Here is a 27,682-nt window from a genome sequence, read left to right on the forward strand (position 1 = left end):
TCTTAAACAATAAGGGTTTAATGTAAGTTCTTGAGCGAAAGAGTGGTGTTATTTTTTTTTAAAGATTTATTTATTTATTTATACAAGCACTGGGTACAGTCAGAAGTGGGGGAGAGTGAGAGAATTCACCAGAGAAGAATGGGGAGCAGAGCAGGCAGAAGGACGGAAGTACACTGCAGAGGGTGGCAGGAGAGGTCTGCGCACCATGTGGGACCCTCCTCCGGTGGCCGGGGAGCAGCCGGGGATCGAACCGGCACTGCAGAGGCTGTGGGCAGCTTCGCAACCCAGCGCTCAACCGCTGTGCCACCAGGGAGGCCCAAGAGTGGTGTTATTAAGATGATGTTTGAGAATCAAATTCTGGCTCATTATTTGGAAACCCAAGTGCTCAGACACCACACAGGGACATAAGAACTGAAGTAAGTCAGGTAGGACTCAACAAGAAGTGATGAGGACCAACCATTAAATGATTGGAAGTGTGACTGCCAAAGTTTGGTCCAGTACCCTTGTTTTTAAGTGCAGCCCAAATGAGGACGCTCACCCAAGGTGAACTCTACACATTGAAGATGACTTAGGGTCCCACTGGAAGTTATAGTTCAGACAGGGAGTATGGGACAGTCACCCTTGGCTCTATGCTATTCTTAAGATATCACATTTCTTCCCTGGACTCTGGAGAAGCAGATGCTTTCTTGCTTGGATCCACAGTGTTATCATTTGTAAAACAAAGGTGTTGAATCAGAGATTATTATGATCCTTTAAAACACTGCTTTCTGTGCATAACTTCTTTATAGTATATATTAAGTAGTACAGTATTTGAGACCTTCCTTTGATGGTGTTAAGAGGGTAAAGGATGCAAAATGAACCTGAACTTTTTTGGCACAAAGTCAATAACCATCTTATTCCAAGAAGGAAGAAGTTGCCTTCCCTACTGTCCAAGGTCCTTAGTCATAATGGAAGTGCATGTTAGCACCCTTGGTAGTGAAAGATTTAATATCCAAAGGCATTTACTGAGTGTATATTGTTGGCCAGACCCTACCCTGGTAGTAGTATTAGAATATAACTTATTCAAAATTTGGTGTATGGATAGAGAGGCAACTTTTGCTGCTTTTAGCTGATTCAGAAATACGATTTCAAAACTATTAAAATTTGATCTCACAGGAGTCATGATTGCTATTATGTTTAACATGTACTTGTTATGATTTATGTTTAACATGTACTTTTATGATTTATAAATTTCTATCTGGGTTACTTACAAGATGCTATAGTTGGCAATATGACTTTTATTTTTACCATCACAAATTGTGATGTTACAATGTTACCCATATGACATTAAACATTAAACATCCCTGACATCTAAAACATCTTCTCTCATATTATGGGGTTTTATTGAGATTTAGCAGAACAAGGAGATCTGCATTGAGGTTTTAGGAATGAAAAAGACAAACCCATTTCAAACCTTACTGAAATGTTCCACCAAAAATGGATGTCCTATTTCTTCTAAAAACTGCTTTCTTGCTTTTACACTTAACACAATCACTTACACCCAGTTTTCAGTTCACATAATAGTGAAAAGTCATTTATGAATCTGCTTTATTATAGGGTTTACAAGCATCTGTTTTTCTGCTCTGTTCATACACACTTGGAACCTCCTTTATGATGGAACTGAAACACTGACCAATACTGTTTCACTTTAAAGAATTATGAGTCAATTCCATTTTTTAAAAGATTTATTTATTTATTTATACAAGAACCGGGGTACAGGCCAGATGTGAGGGAGGGTGAGAGGATTCACCAGAGACAGAGAAGATTGCAGCACAGGCAGACGACTGAAATACACTGCTGAGGGGAGCAGCCTGTGCGACAGGAGAGGTCTGCCGTGCCGTGTGGGACCCTGGGCCGGCCGGGATCAAACCGGCACTGCAGAGGCTGCAGACAATTTCACAGCACTGCGCTCAACCGCCTGCGCCACCAGGGGAGGCCCTCAATTCCATTTTTATTTTATTTTTAAATATTTATTTATTTATTTATACAAGCACTGGGTACAGTCAGAAGCGCGGGAGGGTGAGAGAATTCACCAGAGCCAGAGCGGGGAACAGAACAGGCAGACTGACGATACACACTGCTGAGGGGAGCAGTGGACATAGCAGGAGAGGTCTGTGGTGCCATGTGGGACCCTCGCCAGCCAGTGGCCGGCGGGGGATCGAACCAGCGCTGCAAAAGCTGAGGATAGCTCTGCAGCCCAGTGCTCAACCACTATGCCACTTAAGAAACTTAGTGAGCATAGTACGTTCTGCTACATGGTTGGTATGTATAGCTCATTCTTGGAATTACATCTGGGTTGTGTTGAATACAATGATCAGAACCTATAAAGTTGCTTAATATAGGGCATTTCCAGTAGTCACAAACATCCCTAAAATCTTGTTTATTTAATCGTTTTTATTATGTCACACTCTAATTTTCACTTAGCCCAAGGGATTTTCCACTCACCTCAAATCTGAGCTTTGCCACAGACCACTCTTGATTTCCTTTGTTGTGAATGTGCAATGAGGCTGTCCTAGATGCCCCAGAATAGGAGAGACAGAGCCCAGGTTGTCAGAAGTTTAACCTTTGTGAAGGCTGTGAAGGGCAATCTCATGGAAGAAAAAAGGAGAGGGATTTCCATGCAGAGTTTAGAATAAGAAAGTGGGGGGAGTTTACTGGTGCTCTAAGTGCATCAGCTCAATGACCTGCATAGTGGTAATTATTAGCACCTGATATTTTTCCTGCACTTATTCAACCTTGCAGTGATACAAGATTGTCAATGACTTATCAGGACACACACACACACACACACACACACACACGCACACACATTCTTATTTTAGCTTCAAGGACTTGACTTACTTTGAGGCTATTGCTCAGGAGCCTTTAAATGCAAATGAGGGAAACCCCGGGTTATAAAGCATCTGATTCTGCAGACAGGTTTTCAATTCTGTTACCTTAGCAACATTTGCCCTTGTCTTCCACAGGCCACCTTGAAGGCCTGCATAATGTAACTGGGAAGGCGGGGGTGGTTTAGAAATAAAAGGGGGTGAACGTAGGATTTAACATTGGTTAGTGGCTTGGGATCCTTCGGATAATATCCTTGCAATAAAAATAGAAGCCTCATTTCCAGAAATAAAAGAACTTGGGGAGAAATAAAAACGTTGGCTTAAAGGGAAAAGAAAAAAGATATCCGAACTAGCTGGACCTGAGAGAGCAGAGATTTTCCAAAAATATCCTTCCCACCAGCCGTGCTGCAGATGTGTCACTGTGGCTCAGCCAGGCAGGCCATCTGCTGCAGTGTTTCCCTGGAAACTCCCAGTGACGCCCCTCCCGGCGCTCCTCTACGGTCTCCCCGCCCCCCTCCCCCCAACTCTGCGCAGCTGAGGAGCTCGCCTGTGATGTCACTTCTGCTAGCTGGGAGGGAATCCCGGGACCTGCGTCCCTCGGGGGGAGCCAATCATGGTCGGCTCTGGATGCTGGAAACCTAGGGCTTTTGATCATAAAGAATTACAAATGCAGTATGCAATTTATCACAGTCCACAAAGCACAGTTCTTAACAGATTCTAAATTCGTGATAAAAAAAATGATGAGATTTATGTAAAAAGAGTGCTAGCCTAACAGTGGCAGGGCAGCAGCTAATCCTCCTACGGAGTTTTAACCTACCCTCTGTGGATGCATGAAAAAAAGAAATGATTTTTTTAACTACTTATAGAAATAAAGGTAATGACTATTTCTTATCTATATATTGTTCGTTGTATTGTTGCTTCTGCAGAAAATTGGGATGCAAATCTCAGATTAGCTGTAGCTACATGGAGATCTACAGCAATGCAATGTTTAGCTAGGATGTATTTTGTCAGTCCATGGGTGGTAGATAAAAGAAGGCTTTACACGGCTGGATGCACAATGGAGAAATGGGACCTGTTTCTCTTACCCCGTCATAGGGAGCTTTAACCCTTTGGGGAGATTTGCAAATATGGACAAAGAGCTGCCTTTGAAGATTGTTTACATCTAAATATGTTTAAGTCACATGTTCAGAATCTGAAGAAAAACTGAAAGATAATAAAGTAAAACAAGTTTTAGGAATTTGGGGATGGGAAAATAAATAGAAATAGCTGTTTTTGGAGATTTTATCTCCTATTCAAAAGCTGCAGATAATTGTAGCTTTGTTGTCATATTATTCTTGGGCAGTTAATCACAGACATAGTGAATTATTAAGGAATAACAGTCTCCCTTTTGTTTTGTTTTCTCTGAGAAAAAATAGGGATGTGGTTATAGCATAGATTAGGTACTCATCATTGTTTTTTCCTATAATAGTACAGTAAATGTTGAGTCCATGAGTCTCTTTATTGTGTTGGTATTGATAGAAAAGATCAGTTAAAGAAACTAGTCTAAAAAGGAAATGGACATTCACATTCATACAGTCATATTTTTTGATCTCAGTAGTGTTTAGTATTTTGTTTATATTTAAATGTTTCATAATCTCATGTTTACAATTCTTTATTTAAATCTTTGTTAAAAGACAGATTTACCATTTTACCCCATTCTATAAATACCCTTTCACAGTTAAGCTAAGGTGTCTATAAGGAAACGCACTCTTCTTGCAGGCCACACATAAGAAAACATGCATAATTGTATAGTTTTTACACTAGCATATAGATACAAGAGTCTCCAAACCAGACTTTTCTGGAAATAAAGACCAATACTGCTTGACTTCACATTATTGAAAAGTGCTAGATGTATGTAAAACAAATGATAGAATGAAAATGGATACAGGAGCTATCACAAAGCTTATTTGAACTGAATTGCTGGATTTCTTAACTCCTTCTTTTCTGGTCTCTTATAATGACATGAGGAAAGGTTATTGTAAAGCAGTTGGAATTTATAAAATTATACATAACTGCTTATTAATTTTTATTTGCAAGGCTTAATTTATGAAATGAATTTTTCAACCCTTGAAGCAGAATGGCTAAAGAAATGTTGACCCAATGTCAATTCTGTTCTCTCTGCTGTGTCCCCCAAGCAAGTCTAGGCAAAGTCATCTTCAAAGCCATTCAGCCAGCCCATAGCTTTTGTCTTTTCAAATTTTTAATTGCTCCATTTACCTCTTAGCTATGGAACCTGTGGCTACCTCCACTGCACCCTTTTCATTTCCTTCTCTCGATTCTGCCACCAACATCACTACCACCATCATACTTGGCTCTGGAATCTCCTGGCTCCTTGCAATGGGATTCTCATCTGCTGTCACCTGGTACCAGGTGTTACTGCTTGAAGGGAACTGCCCTGTAAAAAATGAGGCGAAATAAACCTCAAAATGGCTTGAGAAAGTGGACAGACAAAACAAGGGTCACACAGTTGTCTGTTATAAATAGATTCTATTTCAGTTTTGCTGGTGACAGCACCAAACAGATAAGCCATGCTGTCAATCTGAAAGCAACCTGCATTCAAGGTATTCAATCAATCACAGAAGGAGAAAAAACAATGGCATTGTCTCAAGATCAGATATTTTATAATAGGAAACTGTGTTGTTATGTGTTTTTTCATAACTTCAACATATCAGATAGATGTGAGAAAATGGGACAAAATATCATGCATTTATTTTGCAAAAAAATCATATAAAATAAAATTCAAACATAAATAGAAAACATAACTAGAAAACTACCAATTCTAGAAGTGCAATCAGATTTCTGATTATTGGGGAAAACATTATAAGGGGCATTTGAAAATGTTTAAATAAATTCATTCCCTTAAAATGATAAACAAATTCGCTCTAATTGTAAATTACTATATAGCAGATACTTTGCATTTTAATACTATGAAATAACTTCAGGGTTTCAATACAAAGGTATTATACCTTAACACAATAAGTTTCACATCTTAGAAAAGTAGAAATGCACTTTAAGTTTTATGCTAGAATATTCTAGGGTATGATGTTAATAGGAGGATATACTTTTTTTTTTTTTTTTTAAGATTGATTTATTTATACAAGCACTGGGTACAGGCAGAAGCGCGGGAGGGTGAGCGAATTCACCAGAGCCAGAGCGGGGAGCAGATCAGGCAGAAGGAGTGAAGTACACTGCTGAGGGGAGCAGCGGGCGGCAGGAGAGGTCTGCGCGCCATGTGGGACCCTCCTCTGGTGGCCGGGGAGCAGCCGGGGATTGAACCGGCGCTGCAGAGGCTGCGGGCAGCTTCGCAACCCAGCGCTCAACCGCTGCGCCACCGGGGAGGCCCAATAGGAGGATATACTTTACTATTTATATGATCTTGTGTAAGTAGTTTAACCTCCTGAACCTTGGTTTCTTTCTTTTGTTAAAAAGAGAGACAATAATACTTGACTTGTTTCTCTGGATTTTTGTAAGATTAAAAGGACCAATATAAATGAATACGCTTTTGTAAACAGTGGTGCCCACATCTGATTCACTGTTAAGAATTGTTGCATCTTCTAAGCTGTGCTTCTGCATGAGGCCATCCTTGTCCTTGTCAACTGTATGTGATCATGTTGCCCTCTAGTGCCTGCAGTTCGTAGAGGCCCCAAGGAAGCCCTGAGAGAGAAATTTAAGAGATTTAAGGGCGGGGGGTGCTGGCTGTAAAAAAATATGAACATAAACCAAAACAAAGTGGTAGGAAAAATAGCAAGTTTCCTCTGAGTAAGAGGACCCACTGCACAAAGTGAGAGGAAGGAAAAGAAATAGAATAAAGATGAGATGTAGCTAATTCTGAAAAGCTCAGTGGCCACCAAAGCAGTAGACCTGGATTTTATCCCCAGCTTTATTAATGATCAGAGTAGGACCTGCAACTAATGTTAAGCAAGTTCTGGCCTCCAAAACCTGCCCTGGTAACTGGAAAATGAGATCATTAAAATAAAGTTTCACCAAAGTTCCTTCCAAGTCCCAAATTCTTTGAGTCATTATAAGAAGATGAGAGAAAAGTAGAACAATAAAAAGAGACATGAAAGAGAAGTGATGAAAGGTATGCCAAAAATTTTTCCAGAGTAGTCTTTTTAATATGTCTGAAATCACATCAGTATTTCAGGAGCTTAGTAACAATCAGGTGACCATATCATTCTAACGAACGGGGATTTGCTCTTATGTGTGACTGCAGCGATCAGAGTGTGCCCTGTGGCATGATTATGTTCTTCATGAGGCTCCAACCTGGGGAGGTCGTGTCCTCTGAGACTGACCACCTAGGAACTAATTTCTGAAGGGCTCCTCTTTTGGAAATTAATCCCTCTTTATTTAGAACTGTCTGATAATCAAATGATTTTACTGTGGGAAGCTCTTTATGTCCAGCTTACCATTTCAAATTATAGATGTTACAATCTCATATGCATTAGGCTTGTCTGGTGCTTTCCCTAAACCAAATAGGTATTTTTTTTTTAAGATTTATTTATTTATTTGTTTGTTTGTTTATGCAAGCACTGGTTACAGTCAGAAGCACAGGAGGGTGAGAGAATTCACCAGAGCCAGAGCAGGGAACAGAGCAGGCAGAAGGACCGAAGTACACTGCTGAGTTGAGCAGCAGGCGGCAGGAGAGGTCTGCGCGCCATGTGGGACCCTCCTCTGGTGGCCGGAGAGTAGCCAGGGATCGAACCGGCGCTGCAGAGGCTGCGGACAGCTTCGCAACCCAGCACTCAACCGTTGCGCCACCAGGGGAGGCCCACCAATAGGTATTATAGAAAGGTAATCAAAGCCCACAAGAACTGTGTAATTAAAGTAATGAAGGTGCAAATAATCAGGAAGTTCTGTCATTGTTCTCTCTAGCTGAATGATAACTCATAGATGACTATTTGAAGTAATCTTACTCAGACAGGAGGATTTAGTTCAATGGAAGGAATAATACACTGTGGACTGAAGAAGTGGGTTTTAATCTGACATCAGCATGTACTAGCTGCATAATCTTTTGCAGTATTCTAAACTTTTCTAGACTCTTTCCTCATCTATGAAGTGAAAATTAGTCCATTTATTCATATTTGTTGAATATTTACAATATGCTGAGTGCTGTGTCAAACCCGATACAGTAATGAACAAGCCCTGATATCTTAGAAATCTAAGAGTCATGATAAGGATCAAGGAGGTATACCATGTAAAAATATAAGTCCTACAACAATGTAAGCTATTGTACATCCCTAAAGCAATGTGGAAGCAACTGAGATTTTCCAACCTGAAGAGCAGCATGAGGGAACATTGGAAATGGTACCACTACTAAGTGTTCTCTTCTAATGGGGCAAAAACCCATTACCTTCCTAGAACTACTGATATTAGCTCTGCCAAAGAGTTTTCCATTAACAAGTGCATAAAGCAGTTACTACATACCAACTTGCAATGATTTAAATATTTTCCTCATATCTAGATGCCTCCCATATCGAGTGGCTTCTCTGCACCTTTCCACATAGAAAGGAAGGGAAATAAATGGCCCTTGTCTTTTCAAAGTCATGTGCCACCAAACAAGTCTCTTCTCTTCTCACCATGTTCCGCCCAGGAATGCTATAACTATTTTATGGGGCCACCAGGTGGCAGTTAGGGCAAATGGTTTTAGGTTTCTCTTCACATCTATGTGGGGTAGGTTGTGGGGTTGCTAATGGAGAAACTGGCCCTGGAAATGTAGATGTTATGGAGCACCAGGGGGATACCAAACCCTGAGCTCTGTTTTTTCATACACTACACCTCCCCCAATATTTGCAGCAATATAAATGTAGCCATTAAACAGACAAAGATAAAGAATCATGAATGATAAGGTATCTTCCCTAACTCGAAAGCTAGAATTCAAGCCCCAAATAAATGACTTCAGAACAGAATTTCTTACTACTACATACTGCATCTAAAAGCTGAAATGGAGGAAGGGTAGACTATGTTATTAGAATGGTTTTCAAGTTTTATTTTATTTTTTTAATTAGTATTTTATTTTATATAATTCTTACATCATTTTTCATTTTTGCACAATGTATGCATTATCATTTTGGTTATATTCCCCATACAATTGCACCCCCCTCTTATTCTGACCCTAATCCTTCCTCTCCCCGCCCCCTCATAGTGTGTCTCTGGTTTATAGTTGCTTGTTGATTTTGATTTTTACTTTGTATTAATTAGTCTTTTCCCTGGTCCCTTATTTAGGTTTTCTAAATTCCTGCTATGAGTGAGACCATCTGGTATTTTTCTTTTTCTTTCTGACTTATTTTTCTGAGCATGATCCCTTCCAGCTCCATCCATGTTGCTGCAAATTGCATGTGTTTATCTTTTTTGATTGCTGAGTAATATTCCATTGTTTATATATACCACATCTTCTTGATCCAGTCATCTATTTTTGGGCATTTGGGGTTTTTCAAGTTTTAAATAGCCTTTAGATAAATTTGATAACATTTCCCCTTTAGACATCTCCCACCTCTTGGCCTTCACACCTTTTTTCTTTCTCCACTTCATGTGCTTTGTGATTTTCCGCTTATGTGTTGACTCTCTCCTTAGCTTTTAGATTCTATACTAAAACAGATCTTGATGAGAAGCCTTGTAGGAGTCTGTTGCACTGAAAAACTGAAGATATGTCTCTAATTTCCTTCCTGCTTCAAGTAAATATCAGAAGTGATTTGGTCAAAGTTTATTTTTTAATCAATATTTTGGGTTCTTGATGAGAAACAAAGCTATTTTTTCCCCTTCACTAAGATAACACATTACCATTTTAAACCTAGAAACACTATTATTCAAATTTGGCATACAAATATTCTACCAATTTATTATCTATCTCCTGGAGATTGCTAATGGCTTACTGTATGTGCATGCATTCTTGCTGGCAGACATTTTAGGTACTGGCTATTCTCACTTTGTGCCTATACCATTTCAGTACATGAGTGGCAGTTAGAGAATACATTGCTTTACTAGATTTGGCTTTTTCTGGCATTTGCACTTACCTGGTGGGTAAAGTTAGGAAGAATTGATTTGTGAATCTGCCACTTCTTTCTAACAGTATTTCAAACCATTATATGATGCTTTTAAAGATAACATTTTGGAAGCTTGTCTTGTTTCAAAAGATTAAAAAGCGCATGCTATTTTGGGCCCATCCTTATTTTCATGAGACATGCCAGTTGATTATAAGACTTTTCTGATGAAAGTATCATAGAACAGTAACATGAAAACTGAGTAAATGAGCTTGCATGCAATTTATTGTCATCTGGCTGCATTTAATGTGAAATAAATTTTCCCTGTTTTGATTACACGACCAGTGAGGCAATTCATAAATGCAGAAAAATGACCCAGTAAGTGGAGAGTGCTGGTTTCACTTATTCTATCCTTATATCACAAAGGGAAACAGGATGTGTCCCATAAGTGTCCATGCAGTCACACAGGGTCATCTGGCATACCTTTTTTTTTTTTGGTTGTTTCAGAAAATAGGATTCTGGGTAAATATTGTGGAATGTGCACAGTGTTACTGTTAGTACTTGTGGGGATTTCTGTCAAGGGTATTACTTCCTTTCTTCTTTTATGCAAGTTTTCTTGAACTGAATTGTTTGGACAAATGACACACATTTTATGAATTCCAACTGTGGGAGTGTTTCCCTCACAGGGTTGTGCTTCCAAAGTGAGGTGAACATGCTCCTGAACCTTAAAACATGTTCCAAGCTACACAGAAATGCTTAGTTCATTTATTAGTCAAAGATTAGCACGTTTACAGTAGCAAATTGCATTGTAAGCATTCTTCCTTTATGAGTTAATTAGTCCAACTATAAATGCAAGAGTTCCAATTATACAGAGTCAGATATGCTCAGTACTATGAAGGTTTATAAAATTATACAATCTCATGGATTACTTTAAGGAAGCCCAGGGCACCTATCTTTGGAAGGGTCACTCTCAAACAATACAGGGGATATAGAGGTGACTGATTAAACTACTTAAGAACTAGCATTTTTGAGCCATGCTTGAGTGAAAGACAAATATTTCTGTTTTCTTATCCTTTCTGAATTTCTTTTGGGAGGGATTGAGGGTACGAAACCAGTCTTGCTTTTTGCAGAAGGAAAGGTTAGACTGGATGAACACGCTGAATCATTGACATCCTTTTCCACAAAAGTGACTAAGCTCAAATCCATCAGGAGAATACATGCCAGGACCCTCTCCTCTTGTTTCCGGCCTGTGCTTCTTAGGAATGTGCTCAAACAACCACAGCATTCCTGATCACCACCTCCAGGTGACAAAAAAGAAAAATGAATGGCAGCGAGCCCAAAAAGTTTCGGCCAGCTATTTCTCCTAAAATTCATGCAGTGATAAGAAATTTTTGTAAATTAGCTAACACTGTGGTAATAAAAGTATACAAAATGTTAGCAACATTCAGAAATACAATTTCTATTCTGATCCCTCTTAGATATAAGAATTTTGACTGACTTTTTTTTTAAAGATTTATTTATTCATGCATAGAAGAACTGGGGTACAGACCAGAGGTGTGGGGGATGAGAGGATTCACCAGAGACATAGTGGGGAACAGAACAGGCCGACTGACTGAAATGCACTGCTAAGCAGCGGGCGAGTCAGGAGAGGTTTGCTGTGCCATGTGTGTAGCTCCCTGGCATGGGATTGAACTTGTGCTGCAGTGGCTGCGGATGGCTTCATAGATTGTGTCTTAACCACTCGCGCCACCAGGGAGGCCTGAATTTTGACTGACTTTTAATCCCATCTTTTGTTTCTAACTTGGTAGTTTTTAAATTTTAACAGTGAAGTCATCCTTAAATTTTTATATTGCGACTGACAATACCTATATTATAATCTGAATATTAGTAGTGATATTTACTTTTTTGCCAAAATTTGAGTGAAGAATAAAACAGAATGACATATACTTATTTTAGTGTAAATAGATATTAAAATTACTGCTCTTATTTAAATAAATAATATTCAAAGTAAGTTTGCACTTAAAAATTCCATGTAATTGTTAGATGGCCCCTTTGAGGTAGAGTTTGTAGAACTTGTAGCTTCTAGATTTTTATCATTCTTTGGTTCTAATGTTCAGCATTAGCCTGAGTATCTCATTAATTTTACTATGAAAAAATACCCAATTGTGATGTGTCCCTGGTTTTAATGTTATTATTGTATTAGTTTTATTCATTTTGCTTTTTTAGTTTCTCTCAGTTAGCTCACTACCAATCATTCACAATCAGTCATGATGTAAATAAAACAATAATGTCTACTTTACATATAGGTAATTGAAGTGAGTTTTATTGAACCCATATGAAAGAAAACAAAAATTTCCTTATGTGAGGCATGTGAATATATGTGTGTGTATCTGTCATATTTCATGGGTGTGAGGTATGTGCATACATACTCTCCACCAAGTTAAATTCCCTCTTCACCCCTGAAATTTCCTTTAGGAATATGCTTAAAATTCCTGTTTGTTAAGCCAAAGAGATTTTCCCACCAAAGAAAAGTAGGTAAATTCAAATGACTGATTCAGACTTAAGAGAGTTTCATAGCTTTTTCTGAACCAAGAAATACCAAAAATCTCAAAGCAGACTTGTACCAACTTGGTGGGAAAAGTCTTCCTTAAGGGTACATTATCATCAATAGGAAGTGTTGCAGTACACCTTGCATCACCAAACCAATTAGTTCACCGGAAAGATGCAGGATATTTCCTGTTGGCAGCCATGAAGTGAGAGAATTGGAAGACTGCTACCTCTGTTGTGTGCCAAAGCCCAAAAATCATGCAAGGAGGTTAAATGGTGCATGCCAAGAAAATAGCAACTGCAGGAAGAAGCAAATAATGTGGGGTTTTGTGTCTGCTACAGATGTAAATGCTCATTTACCAGGAACAGTTTCAAGTAGACAGCTTTTGAATTTGTGCAGTTATTGTTAGCTAGGGTGCTCCTGATTGGGCAAGATGAACAAGCAAACAATAACATCATGAGGGAGGCCTGGGTGGGTGGGAAACTCACTCATTCCTGCTTTAGTTCCAACAGTGTGGGAATGGGGGTACGGCCAATGGTTTCAAGGCAGTTTCTAGCTTTCCCCTGGCAAGCAGCCTAACAAGGCCATGACTGTGACATCACCCTCTGCCAGGTTCTAAAATCTCTTTCTTTTTTTCAATTTTTTTTTAATGTTTATTGAGGTCATGTAGATTTACAAGACTGTAAATGTCTTAAAGGTGTAAGTTCTCACCTTTACAAGTGAAAGTTATCACACCACACCCATCATCAAAGCACCAATAATCTGCCATCATAATCCCCTGTAAAATATTTCTTATGATCTTCTTAAGATCCCTAAGGCATCATCCATCTTGACCAACAAGTACAAAGAAATACAATCAATGAGGAAAATATTGCCAAGGTAATGGTCATGTAATTCCTACTGTGATCAGTTTTGGGTTTGATGCAATTTAGTATTTTGTAGACACATGTTTTTCCCTTAATGGTACACATAGAGTTTTTGAGGGAGAAGAGATGGAGGGCAGCTTTTGTCTTACAAATACTTCATATGTAGAAAAAGCTCTTCTGCCCCAGAATAGTCTTTATGACAAAAGTTGCAAGTTTGTCCCTACATACTTCCTAACCCAAACACACTGCATGAGAGATTTTACACCTTGCCTTTTGCTATTGGAAATCATACCTAGTAGAAATATATTACTATTAATTAGGGAACTTTATATGGTTTCAGGAGGCAGCTTAGAATTTAGTAAGTCTGATATCTATCATTTTAACACTTAGCTGAGACCATTTATGCTGAGAGTTTGAATTGAAACTATGAAGGATAGAAGAAAGGGAAGGTCATCCTTCCCTAAGTTTCCAAATAAAAGTTTGGGGCAACTGATGGTTCCTGGAAGGTAACAGAGAGGAGATTGCAGAATGGGAGATGGTTATAGATAAATTTCCTATGTCTTGAAATATTGCTAATGTGTGAATTTACAACTAAATATTTCCCTTCCCTCTTTTCTTTCTCCCCTATACATCTCAGGCTACTGCTGCTAGAAACTAGAACTCTGGAAGGTGGGAATTGAGGCTACCCATTAGGAAAAGATTAAAGAGAGGGGAATTTAGGAAATTACTCCTTAGAGAAGTAGAAAGTTACTAAAATATTTTGAAGAGAGAAAGCTCAATAAATTGAATATAGGGACAAAAAATGTAAGGGATTATTCTAAGACTACAAAGTAACAACAAAAAAATCTGAGTTTATATCATTGTAGTAGAAATGGAAGATTAAACAGATATTATCGATGTGTCAAAAATGTTCAGTGATTGGATTTCTAACTGATACAACATAAAAGGTAAAGGAAAGAACTAAGGCAGGACTGACATTTGTTGTTTAGGAAAATCATGAAAGAGTATGTTTGTCTAACAAAATAAGAAAGCAGGAAGAGGAGATTAATTTGGGGGAGAAAATAACATGTTTTGGATGCACTGAAATTACAAACTTTATGAAACATACTCTAGAATGTAATGATATTGTGAATAGTATTTTCTTTAATTTACATTATTTTTCAAACTTTCTTATTGTTCTAGTTTGAATATAAGTTTTTGTTTATAATAAAATATTTAAAGTAAAAGTTATTTTTCAGAAGTTTGGTAATTCAAATTATTTAGTTGCCTTTGGGTGAAAGAAAAACCTCTAGGAATGTTCCTGGAAATCTACAAATATCTTTGCAAATCAACAGAATTGCAAGAATGAATAGTTTTTTCTCCAGTAATTCTCTACCTTCTAGAGACTATGATTTTATTTTATGAAACCAAAATCAGAACACATTATTTAAAAATAAGACAGATTATTAAAAATTGTCCCTGAAAATTTTTTTTGGATCGAGTGAGGTATGTAGAGTTGATCTCATTACAGAGTTTAGAGTTTCCTGGGATCTTGCTAGTGCTACTTGACAGGGAAAGAAAACTAGCTACTCAGACCATGAAGGGAAAAGAAAGTGACTCATAGTTATTTCCAGTATTAGATTATCAAAAATTCACTGGCTACTAAAAATTCCTTGACTTCTAACAAGCGTCAAATGAAAATTGCCTTGTCCATGTCTTTGCAACATCATGTTTGGAAATACTATTTAATAAACATTATTCAGGACTCCTTGCATAAAGATCTATATGATATATTTTTATAAGATTTCCCCCCCCAAATTTTATTATCTTTCAAAATTATTATGTTTCTCTTTCTATATTAAAAATATGGAACTTATCACTATGTCTACCTCTCTCTATACACCCAGGTAATTCTAGCTAATTACATTTCTTACTAATGGTATCTATATTTGCTTCTCTTACATAGGTCATGATTTAAATTATATTTCTATATTATACCATTCATTGCTTCCATTTATTAAAGTTGCGTACCAACTCAAATTTCTTTTAGAAAAAAATGGGAGTGTGTATTGTAAATAAATTCTGATAATATTGTATTTTCACATATAAAGGAACTATAAAAGTATGTTTGTTTAGAGGCAAAACTGTTAGTTGCACAACTCAGGGGAAATTATGAACCATATAGTATCCTTGAGAACAGTGGAGAGTGCTTATAAAAGTAATGCTTTATTGTCTTTATGTTTCATATAGTTTGGAGAGTGAGGAAATACAGTTTCATTCCCAAATGTGTTGCTGATCGGTGCTGTGCTTTGGTAATTATTTTTGCTGTCTGATATTCATTATGCTAACTCCTGCTTGTACAAATCTTCCCTTCTCCCTACTCCATCTCCTTTGACACTTAACCTCATACATAAGAGATTTTCATTCAGTATTCTTGTTTTTTTAATTGCCTTGACTGCTATGTTGTAAGAATTAATAACATTCTTATACCCATTCAAGTAGTTGGCTCTAATAGGTACTTTACTCTTTGTTTAACACAACACCCTGTCAAGGTCCTTGAAATGGGTGGGACAAAGAAAGGTGAAAGATTTAATGTATTCTTTTAGTCCTTAATAAAGGAACCGCTGGGCCTCCCTGGTGGCGCAAGGGGTTAAGCACAAAACTATGAAGCAATTCCCAGCCTCTGCAGCAGGAGTTCGATCCCCAGCCTGCCAGGGAGCAACCCACTTGGCACAGCAGACCTCTCCTGCCTTGCCTGCTGCTCCCCTCAGTAGTTTGTTTCAGTCAGTCTGTCTGTTCCCCACTCTGCCTCTGGTGAATCCTCTCACCCCCCACATCTCTGGCCTGTAACCCAGCTCTTATATGCTGGGTTAATAAATAAATCTTAAAAAACAATAAAGGAACCGCTGACTGAAAAACCAACAGCTGTATGGTTTGGAGACCTACTATCTGACAAGCTGTAAGTCAGGGCTGACAGAGCTTCTATAGGAGTGTTTCTCAAGCTTCTGACTACATAAATAGCACCTGCTTTAAAAAAAAAAATGCAACCTGAAACTTATATGCTGTTATAATGCAAGGTAACATCCCTAAAACAAACAAACAGAAACAAAACGTATAGATTCCTAGTCCCTACTTATCCCACTTAGTTGGTCAGTATAGGATAAGAACAAAAAAGCACATTTCAATAAACTTTTCCAATAGTTACAGATTTAGAGTCACCTACTTCACCAACTATTCTGGTTTGCCTAAGATTGAAGAAATTCTCAGTCTTGACTTTCATCTTAAGCAAATTGGATTTATTGGTCACTCAGATTCCAATACATGTCATCAAAATTTGCCCTTTAAAAAATACTGTAATAAGTTTGGCTTAGTTCTGGGAGTTTGGCCTGAGTTAGTACTACCAAGGAAAATCCACTTTGAGCAATTTTAGCAGTAGCAATTCTCAAAATGTAGACTTGGATTACTCACTGAGCATCTGTAGGTGACATATAGATATCTGTATTTTTACAAGTTTCACAAACTAAAGTTTGATGATTGTCATTGTGTCTCAGAGCCCAAGCTATTCAATGTTAGTGCCAATTAAATGATGCAACAAGCATCCTTGAGTGAGACTAAGAATGAGAAGTTGTCTAAGATGTTTTTGAACTAAGATGCATTTGTTTTATTTTTTTAAAGATTTATTTATTTATGCAGACAAGAACTGGGGTACAAGCCAGAGATGTGGGGGGGTGGGTGAGAGCATCCACCAGAGACAGAGTGGGGAACAGAACAGGCAGACTGACTGAAATACAGCACTATGAAGCAGCGGGAGAGTCAAGAGAGGTCTGCTGTGCCATGTGGGTAGCTCCCTGGCTGGCCAGGGATTGAAATCGTGCTGCCGAAGCTGTGGATTGATTCATAGTGATGTGCTTAACCCCTTGAGCTACCAGGGAGGCCCCTGTTTGTTTGTTTTAAAATGTCTGAAAGAGTCTACTACCAGAGTCCTATCTTCCACTGTAAGGATTAAGATGATTTGGGTTTCTGCTTGTTTGTTTTTAGTGAATGAGTTTCCTTTGGCTGAAAACACATTGACCCACCTGCTATTATGTCTGCTTTTGAGACACTATAGCCTTGGAATCACACCCCCCAAAAAAAGTCAAATTGTGATGATATTGATGAAAATACTCACGAATTTCTAGACTCCTTTCCTTTATTTCCTGCCCCCTCCCATTTCTTTCTTTCTATTTGTAAATAATGTATCTGCTTTGGGAACAGAGGACAAATAATATAAATGTTGAATAAAATGAAAAGGAATTTTAACTTTATTTTCCTTCTGGACTGAAGCAGATGGGCTGCTCATAAAGCAAGTGAGTTTTTTTGCTTCTTCTGGTTCATGTGCCATGATTTGGAGTGTAGATATTAAGGGTGAAAACAAGCTATTAGATCATCAGTTCACTTTCCTCTCCAAGCAGCTATTAGATTTGTTTTCTTTTTCTCAGCTCACTACTTGTTAAAAAAAAAGGCATTTCAGCTCCTTTTCATGGAACATAAGACCAAACGCAGAACACTCCTTCTAAAAAATGTGTGATGAGTGAGAGGAAGAGACAGGAAGGAAATGGAGGAGAGAAGTCGGACTCACAGTACCTAAAGGATGACTTTGGCTGCTTCCCTCATCTAACATGAACAGTTTGGCAGTCAGATGCAGCCCTTTGCGAAGCAACCACATCTATTACCTCTAAGTTTATGGTCCAACTGCTAGTTTTATGTGCAACTCACTCCAAGATGAGTGTGCTATTATCACTCTGTAGGACAACAAAGATACACAATGAACTCCATGCCAGGGCTCAAGATGGGAATGAGAAAACCAAACACAAAACTTTATTTTTTATGAACAAAACAAAAGCACATTATTAACCTAGACTTCAGGGGTCATCTCATGAAAATGTTATATAAAATCTATTTGTCATCTCAGATACAGGGGAAATACATAGGCATGTGGTGTTTTGTTGTAATTTGCTTTATTGTGCTTCACAGATTTTGTGGTTTTTGTAAGTTGAAGGTTTCTGGCAACCCCTCAAGTAAATTTATTGTGCCATTTTTCCCCCAATAGCATTTACCCACTTCATATCTGTGTCACATTTTCATAATTCTCATAAAATTTCCATCATCGTCGTCATTGCTGTTGTCGTCATCGTTATTCATTCTGTTAAGGTGATCTGTGAACAGTAATTTTGATGTTACTATTATATTTTTCTGGGAACCACAAATTGCTCATGTAAGATAGCAAAGTTAATCTATAAATGTGTGTGTTCTGAGTGTTCCCACAACTGGTGATTCCTTCATCTTCCTCTCTCTCCTCAAGCCTCTCTGATCTCTGAGATACAACAGTATAGAAATTAGGCTAATTTATAAGGGCCTCTAAGTGTTCAAGCAAAAGGAAGAGTTACACATCCCTCATTTTAAATTAAAAGCTAGAAATTACTAAGCTTAGTAAGGAAGGCAAGACAAAAGCAGAGACGTGCCAAAACCTAGGTCTCATGTTAAATGCTTAGCCATGTTGTGAAGGCAAATGAAAAATGCCACTCAAGTGAACACATTCTTGTTGCTCAAAAGGAGAAAGTTTAATTGATCAGGATAGAAGATTAAGTTAGCCACAACATTCCCTTAAGCCATAGCCCAATCCATAGCTCGTCCCTATCTCTCTTCAATTCCATGCAGGCTATGAGAAGTTGAAGAAGAAAAGTTTTAAACCTAGCAGTTTGGCTCTTGAGATTTAGGAAAGAAACTGTCTCTGTAACATAAAAGTGCAAAGTGAAGCAACAAGTGCTGATGTAGAAACTGTAGCAAGTTATCCAGAAGATCTAACTAAGATAATTAATGAAGGTGGCTACAGTAAATCAATATATATATGAAACAGCTTTCTACTGGAAGAAAATGCTATCTAGGATTTTCATAGCTAAAGAGAAATCAATGTGTAACTTCAAAGCTCAAAGGACAGACTGTCTTGGTTAGGGGGCTAATGTAACTGGTGACTTTAGGTTGAAGCTAATGTTCATTTACTATTCTGAAAATCACAGGGTCCTTAAAATTTATACAAAATGATTCTGTCTATGCTCTATAATAGAAGGATAAAGCCTGATGACAGCATATCTTCTCAGTGAAAAAAAATATCCCTTTCAAAATATTAATGCACATTGACAATGCACCTGTTCACCCAAGAGCTCTGGTGAAGATGTACGTGTGATGAGTACTGTTTTCATGCCAGCTAACACCACATCCATTCTGCAGCTAATGGACTAAGGGTTCATTTAGACCCTCAAATTTTATTCATTAAGAAACACATTTCAAAAACTATAGCTTCCATAGACAATGATATTTCTGATAGAATCAATTTACTCAGAAGTTGGACAAAGTAAGTTGAAAACTGGGTAGAATTCAACATTCTAGATGCTGTTAAGAACATTCATGACTCATGGGAGGAGATCAAAATATTAACAGAATTTGGAAGAAGTTGATTCCAACCCTCAAGGATGACTTTACAAGGTTTAAGACTTCAGAGGAGAAAGTAATTGTAAATGTGGAAATGAGAAATAGTTAGAAGTGGAATCTGGAGATATAGCTCAGTTGCTATAAATTCATGATAAAACACAAATGGTGAGCAATTCTTATGGGGGAGCAAAGAAAGTGATTTATTGATGTAGAATCTGCTCTGGGTAAAGATGCTGTGAACATTGTTAAAATTACTTCAAATAATTTTGAATATTACATAACTTTATTTGATAAAGTAAAGATACTTATATATGCACTGGGAAACAAAAAATCATGTGACTTGCTTTATTGTGGTGCATTGGACCCAAACATGCATGTCTCCAGAGCGCCATATGCACTGATTTTTTTTACCTGTTTTTGAGGAGTTGGTTTTTCTCTACTGTACTTAACAACTGTGTAGATCTGTGAACAAATAGAGCAACTGCCAGAGGATAGTCATCTTTTGTTGTCAGGACTCCGGATTTAATTCGAAAACATAAAGGTTTTGTCAGTTATTACTCAAAAGGCTGTCTGATCTAATGAATAGTAAGTGAGGGAACAAATATAGATATTATAATTCATATTTATTCAAAGTTTTAAAACCTTATAGAGAGAAAAACCCATTTCTCTATCACCATAGTGTCATTAGCAATAACACTGTAGTGTTATTAGCAATACGGCAAGGTTTTTGGGGCTGGGGAAACTCATATATATATATATATTTTTTTTTATAGAGGCATGCTTTATTTATTTATTTATTTGTTTGTTTGTTTTGTTTATACATGCACTGGGTACAGTCAGAAGAGCGGGAGGGTGAGAGAATTCACCAGAGCCAGAGCGGGGAGCAGAGCAGGCAGAAGGACCGAAGTACACTGCTGAGGGGAGCAGCGGGCGGCAGGAGAGGTCTGCGCGCCATGTGGGACCCTCCTCCAGTGGCCGGGGAGCAGCCGGGGATCGAACCGGCGCCACAGAGGCTGCGGGCAGCTTCGCAACCCAGTGCTCAACCGCTGCGCCACCGGGGAGGCCCTCATATATTTTTGAATGTAGGGAGAGAGATGATTCTGTCCTTGCACAGGCTAAGGGTCATCCACAATGACAATACAGTAGCTGGCTTCTAGGTTGGCATATCTGTATTCACAGTGATTATTTGTAGACATGATACAGTTGTCAGTTGTGCTTATATCCACTTTTTGTATTTCAGACTCTCCATTTCTCCAAGTTTTCTTTTTAATTAAATTGTGTTTTCAATCAGTAGGTTATGTCAGGAGATTCTTATTAAACATGGCACAACTCATGGTTGGTCCTACAGAAATCATTGAATTTGGCAGGGAAAAATAACCAGACTGAGGATGTGCATGAATTGACTAGGGAGATGCTTAGGGACACCTTAATGGAGATACACTACTCACCCAAGAACTTGATAGTTGTAGGAGAAATACACTGAGGTGCAGAGAGAAGATGACTATTTTGAAAGTTAACACATCTTAATTTTAGTGTACTTCAAACTATTGTGGTTCCTTAATTTCTTCACCACACTAAATCTGGTAACATGTACCAGCAAGGATTTTTCAGTAGATAACTTAATCTAAAACTTTTATGGGAATGCAAAGTACCTAGAAGCACTATAACAATCTTGAAAAAGTTGAAGAAAGTGGGAGGAATAAAGTGTTCTTAAGGCTTTTTGTCTTGCTATAGTAATCAAAGACAGTTGGGTACTGGAGCAGAATAAAGAACTCAGAAAAGTAAGCAAACATGCCAAACTAAGTTTTGACAAAGGTGCAAAAGTGATTCTGTAGATAAATTTTAACCTTCTTTAAAATGGTGTTGGAATACTTGTATACACATAACGAAGAAAAAAAAAAATGAGAGATTGTGTACTCAATCCTCACAACATATACAAAAATTTACTCGAAATTGTAAAACTATAGGGAAAAAAAACTGTAGGAGAAAATTTTCAGGACCTAAGACTGTGTAAAATGTTTTTAGACTTAATATTAAAAAATATGATCCATAAAAGGAAAAAATTATGAATTCGATTTCATGTAAAAATTCGTCCTGAAAAAGATCTTGTGAAAAAGATGAAAAGAAAAGTGACAGACAGGAGAAAATATCTACAAACCACATACTCAACAAAAGCCTGGTACATGAGAAATATAGAGAATTCAAAACTAAACATTAAAAAACAATATTTGAAAAATGGACATGATACATGAACAGAAATTTTACCAAAGAGGATATACAGATGGGAAAAAAGCATATGAAAAAATATTCATTGCCATTAGCCACTAGAGAAATGCAAATTAAAATAATGACTATATACCTATCACAATGACTGTGGTAAAAAATAGTGATAACAGCAAATTCTGGAGAGAAAGTGGAGAGACTAGGTCACTCATACATTGCTGATGGGAAATAAAATGGTCTGTATGGTTACTATGGAAACATATGTCTGTTTCTTATAAAACTAACATGCAATTATTGTATGACCCAGCAATACAGGCTTGGGCATTTATCCCAGAGAAACCAAAAAACAAAAATCTATGTTCAATAAAAATTTTCATGTGAATACTCATTGCTATTTGTGTAACCAAAAACTGGAGACAATCCAAATATCCTTCAACTGATGACTGGTTAAACAAGTCGTGGCACATATGTACTATGAAATACTATGCAACAATAAAAAAGGAATTGGTTGTTGATACTGGCAACAAGTTGGATGAATTTCATGGGCATAATGATGATATTTAAAATGCCACAGGTTAGTATAAAAGGAGATATGTGTGACCATAAAAACATAGCACAAGGGATGATTGTGATAGAATACTTTGCATCTTGACTGGTGATGCCACATAAATCTATATATGTGATAAAATTACATAGAACAAAATATATACATACTCACAAATTAATGCATGTAAAACTGATAAAATCTGAACAGGTTTGTTGGATTGTGTAAATATCAATTTCTTGATTTTGATAATGAAGTGCATTTTGTCAAGATGTTATTATTGGAAGAAACTGAGTTAATAATTATAACAGCTCCCTCTGGATCTCCTATTTTGTGATATAACCTAAACTAGAAAAAACTAAGCTTTTGCTGCCCATTCTTCTATTCCCATTCAAAGGCTATTCAACAAGAAGACCATACAAGAGAAAGATAACAAAAGATACCTGAGACTCAGAAAAGCATGTAGTTCATGGAACAGAGGCTGAAAACCTGAGGTGATTTCATAATACAGTGCTTCTCAAACTGTAGCAAAAGTCAGATTCAACAGAGTGTTCTTCAAGACACAGATTTCTATGCCCAGCCCTGAAGTTCTAATCAGTAGGTCTGGGGTGGAGCGCAAGAATATCCATTGTTGCAAGTTCCCTTGTGATGTTGTTCCTGATCAGAAGAACACACTTTGAAAACTATAGCTATTGAACATCTGAGTACAGCAGCAGTTTTAAACTCTCCCAAGCAATTTCCAAGTAGAATGCAATGAAATAAATTATTTAAAAATTCACTGATTTACATCTCTTTTTATTTGTATAGTTTTTTTTTTCTCCCTCAATATATTGGCTGATAAAAATGTTCTTTTTTAGTTCTTCATCTGTGGGGCTCAAGAGTATGTCATTGAGTTAATTTACAAAGCCTCTGGTTACACATCTGTCACATTCTCAGAAAATATTATCACAGAAAAATCCATCAACACAACACATAAGTCCCTAAATGTACTTCATAATTGGCATGCAATAGAGTAAAAAAAAACCAATGAAATGCAAAAAGTGATCTACAGAGACACGTCAACATGGATTAAAAAGTTAAAACCTATAACAGAATATGGACTCCATTTGGGGTTCATTTTCATGGGTTTCTCTAATGGTTTTTAAAATAGAAAAGCTGTCTTAGGCAGAGCATTGTAATGATAAGTTACTCATGCTTTGGAGTCAAGTGCTGCATTTTTTTTTCCATTTTAGCTTTGCAACTTACTAACAGTTTTAATTTGGTCACAACAACTAATGTAAGCTCCAGTTCCCCCATATATAAAAAGAATATAATAATGCCTAAATTGCAGGGTGTCAACTGAAACAATCGCCACTGTGAAATGGATTTAAAGTTTAGTAAAAGAAAAATTTTTAAGAGGTTATTCAGAGCCAAATTGAGGCTCCAGGCCAGAGTGACCAATAACAGATTTCTTTGAGTGACTGGTGCCTATTCTTGGAGTTTTTGGCCTTGGTTTATACAGGTAAGGCACATATATAGATATACATGATTATTTTTTCTTAACAAAGGAAACAAAACATCTAGTAAATTTCTAACCTTTTTCATTAACTAAAGGAGGTTGATTTCTAACACATTTAGTTAATTCACAAAGGAAAAATACTGTTTATAACTTTAGAGCAATCCCTTGATGTTATATAGCTATCTGTATTTGGGAAGATATAAGGGCCAAAGGTCATCTGAATCTCTTACCCTAAAAGTTCCCTATAAAGAGGAAGGTACAGTAGGGTTATTATCTCATGCTCCTTCTTCCTACAACTTGAAAACATAACAGGGACTTGGTCTGTGGACTTTTGGATGTTTCTTTTGTTTCTTGCCACAGGGTTTTTCACTTCAAACATGAGTCATTGTTCTACTGACAGGGTGGAGGTACATATTTTCCTATGTAGAATTTTCTTTTCTTGGTTTACAAGGCCTTCCTTTTGTTCAGAAGTTGACTTCTAGTTGCAAGCATTGACCAAGTTAGTGGGCCCTGTTTGTGTCTTACTATAGAAAATTCTGCTTACAAATCCATACTAGAATATCAATAGGATCTAGTGCCTGGTCATTACTTTTTCCCATTTGACATCTATGGTTAATTTTACAAATTCTTTTTTAAAAAGATTTATTTATTTATGCATACAAGAACTGGGGTACAGGCCAGAGGTGTAGGGGGTGAGAGGATTTACCAGAGGCAGAAGGGGGAACAGAACAGGTAGATTGACTGAAATACACTGCTGAGGGGAGTAGCGGGGCAAGTCAGGGGAGGTCTGCTGCACCACATGGGTAGCTCCCTGGTTGGGGAGGGGATCCAACTCATATATACCGGTTATACTTTTTAGCCAGTTACTTTTATTTCACAAATGAAAAAGGAAATGAATAATTGTGAACTGTTACTCATATACCGGCATTTTATAGCAGGCTTATGGAGGAGCTCATGAACATACATTTCATAACCTTCTAGCCTCTTTGTAATATATACAAGTGAAAGGGAAAAAAGAACAAACTTTAAGTTATTCTTTGTAACTAATATTTCAATATTTTATCTTACTTAGAAATGATCTAGTTATACAACGAATAACCATTAAGTTAATCTAATATCAATTTAGAACTGAATAATTCAATTGAGTATCAATTTCTTTAATTTCTGAGAATTTCTTTAATATTCGATACATGCAAATGATTGTTTCTAAGCCAATTAGTATAGAGTTCCTTCAAGAAAATTTACAATCTAATTTGGTAATGCTATCCTGAGATAGGGAAATGTTACATACTCAAACAATGAGAGGTAAAGTCCTTTCTGTATTATATATGCATAGACATGTAAACAAAGACAGAATTTTGCTTCAAATCTAAAATTTAAACCATGGGTGCAGAATAAACACAGAATTACAAAAGTCACTGGTTCATATCAAAGAGCTATTCAGTTCCTAGTGGGTATGAATATTAATTGATTTGAGCTCAAAATAGACAGACAGAAAAGAATAACAAACCAAATTGTCTGTCACCATTCACACAAGAGAGACAAGATCTTTATACATAATTAATACAATTATGGAAATCACCAAATGGTCAGACCACAAAACCAGAAAAAGTTAGCCCAGAAAACAAGTGATTGCTCAACAGGAATGAAAATTGAACTTTTTTCATGCAAGAGTCCATATCACAGGATCAGGAATTGGACTCATCACTGATTCCCTGAAGTAAAAAAGGAGAGCAGTGGGCAAAGTTCAACATTCTCAGTGTCTTTTGTTTTCTCTTACTCTTTCCTACCACCCTCCTTGTTGAGACTATTTGAAATTATGTTTATTGAGTAATAATACTTTCTTTAATGATTAAGTTCATTAAAACAGTTGACGTAAAGCTTTTGCCGCATCTACTGCGAGAATGAAGACCATTCTCAGCAATCAGACTGTCAACATTCCAGAAAATGTTGACATATCCCTGAAGGGTCGCACTGTTATTGTGAAGGGCCCCAGAGGCACCCTGCGGAGGGACTTCAATCACATCAATGTCAAACTCAGTTTGCTTGGGAAGAAAAAGAAGAGGCTCCGGGTTGACAAATGGTGGGGAAATAGAAAGGAACTGACTGCTGTTCGCACTATCTGTAGTCATGTACAAAACATGATCAAGGGTGTTACACTGGGCTTCCGTTATAGATGAGGTCTGTGTATGCTCACTTCCCTATCAACATTGTTATTCAGGAGAATGGGTCTCTTGTTGAAATCCAAAATTTCTTGGGCGAAAAATACATTCACAGGGTTCAGATGAGACAAGGTGTTGCTTGTTCAGTATCTCAAGCCCAGAAAGATGAGTTGATTCTTGAAGGAAACGACATTGAACTTGTATCAAATTCAGCTGCTTTGATTCAGCAAGCCACGACAGTTAAAAACAAGGCTATCAGGAAATTTTTGGATGGTATCTATGTTTCTGAAAAAGGAACAGTTCAGCAAGCTGATGAATAAGATTTAAGTTGTCCAGCTACAGAGCAGTAAGATAATGGATGCTTTCTTAGATCGATTTGTGATACATCTTTAAGATGCAGTAATAAAAGTCGTCATTGATTTGGGGAAAAAAAAAAAACAGTTGACGTAAAACCATCTAATAAGTTGCACTACATTTTAGTCATTTATTATACAGCATCATCCCAAAGAAATTGTTAGGCATTCATTCCTAGAAGAAATGAAGTGAGATTGGACATGGCTTCATATTTCACTAGAGCAAAGAAAGTGTCTCTATACATAGATCACAAACTTTGTGCCACTGAGATTCACAGTCCAAAATATATTCCTCATTCATTACGTGTGTGTGTGTTAACTCCAGGAATTATTTAATAACTTCTTCATCTCAAAATTTAACTGTGATTGATACACACTGATGTTTTCTTTTCTTTTCTCTTCTTTTTTTTAAAGATTTATTTATTCATGCATACAAGAACCGGGGTACAGGCCAGATGCGTGGGAGGGTGAGAGGATTCACCAGAGACAGAGCAGGGAACAGAACAGGCAGACTGACTGAAATACACTGCTGAGGGGAGCAGCGGGCAAGACAGTAGAGGTCTGCCACATAATGTGGGATTCTCGCTGGCTATCTGGGATCGAACCAGTGCTGCAGAGGCTGCAGACAGCTTCACAGCACTGTGCTCAACCCCCTGCACCACAAGGGGAGGCCCACACACTGATGTTTTCTATTCTCTGGTCTTCTATCTCATTTATCAACCTTGCAGAAACTCATCAAATTTTATTCCTACTAATGCATTGGGATATACAGTTTGAAGCACACTGACTAGAATATCTGTTTAAATTACTTGCTTTTATTATAAAAATAATTTAGCAACCTTTTCAAAAATTTTACTACTATCATCTTTGTGGGGTTTTAAAATGCGAGCCTGTTGCCTTCCAGTTTTTTTCCCACATGATATGTGGCAGATTCCCATACATATTTTTTTTTAAAGATTTATTTATTTATGCATACACTGCTGGGGTGTAGGCCAGAAGTGCGGGGGTGGGGTAGGATGAGAGGATTAACCAGATACAGAGTGGGCAGCACAACAGGGGGATTGACTGAAAAACACTGCTGAGGGGAGCAATTGGCAAGACAGGAGAGGTCTCCTGCGCCATGCGGGTTTGCTTCCTGGCCAGCCGGGGATTGAACTC

General features: G+C 37.5%; 1 long non-coding RNA gene and 1 pseudogene across 1 annotated transcript; both read left to right on the top strand.

The window, feature by feature from the left end:
- Positions 1-13,080: 13,080 nt before the first annotated feature.
- LOC119256951 (uncharacterized) lies at positions 13,081-23,258 on the top strand. The gene is made up of 3 exons (XR_005127936.2): positions 13,081-13,310; positions 15,527-15,588; positions 22,909-23,258. It is a non-coding gene; the product is annotated as an uncharacterized LOC119256951 (long non-coding RNA).
- Positions 23,259-25,910: 2,652 nt separating this feature from the next.
- On the top strand, positions 25,911-26,525 carry LOC119256952 (60S ribosomal protein L9-like; annotated as a pseudogene).
- The last annotated feature ends 1,157 nt before the right edge of the window (positions 26,526-27,682 follow it).

Source organism: Talpa occidentalis, unplaced genomic scaffold (genome assembly GCF_014898055.3).
Source record: "Talpa occidentalis isolate TD23 unplaced genomic scaffold, MPIMG_talOcc4v2.1 talOcc4.4, whole genome shotgun sequence".
In the NCBI taxonomy this organism is placed as follows: domain Eukaryota; kingdom Metazoa; phylum Chordata; class Mammalia; order Eulipotyphla; family Talpidae; genus Talpa; species Talpa occidentalis.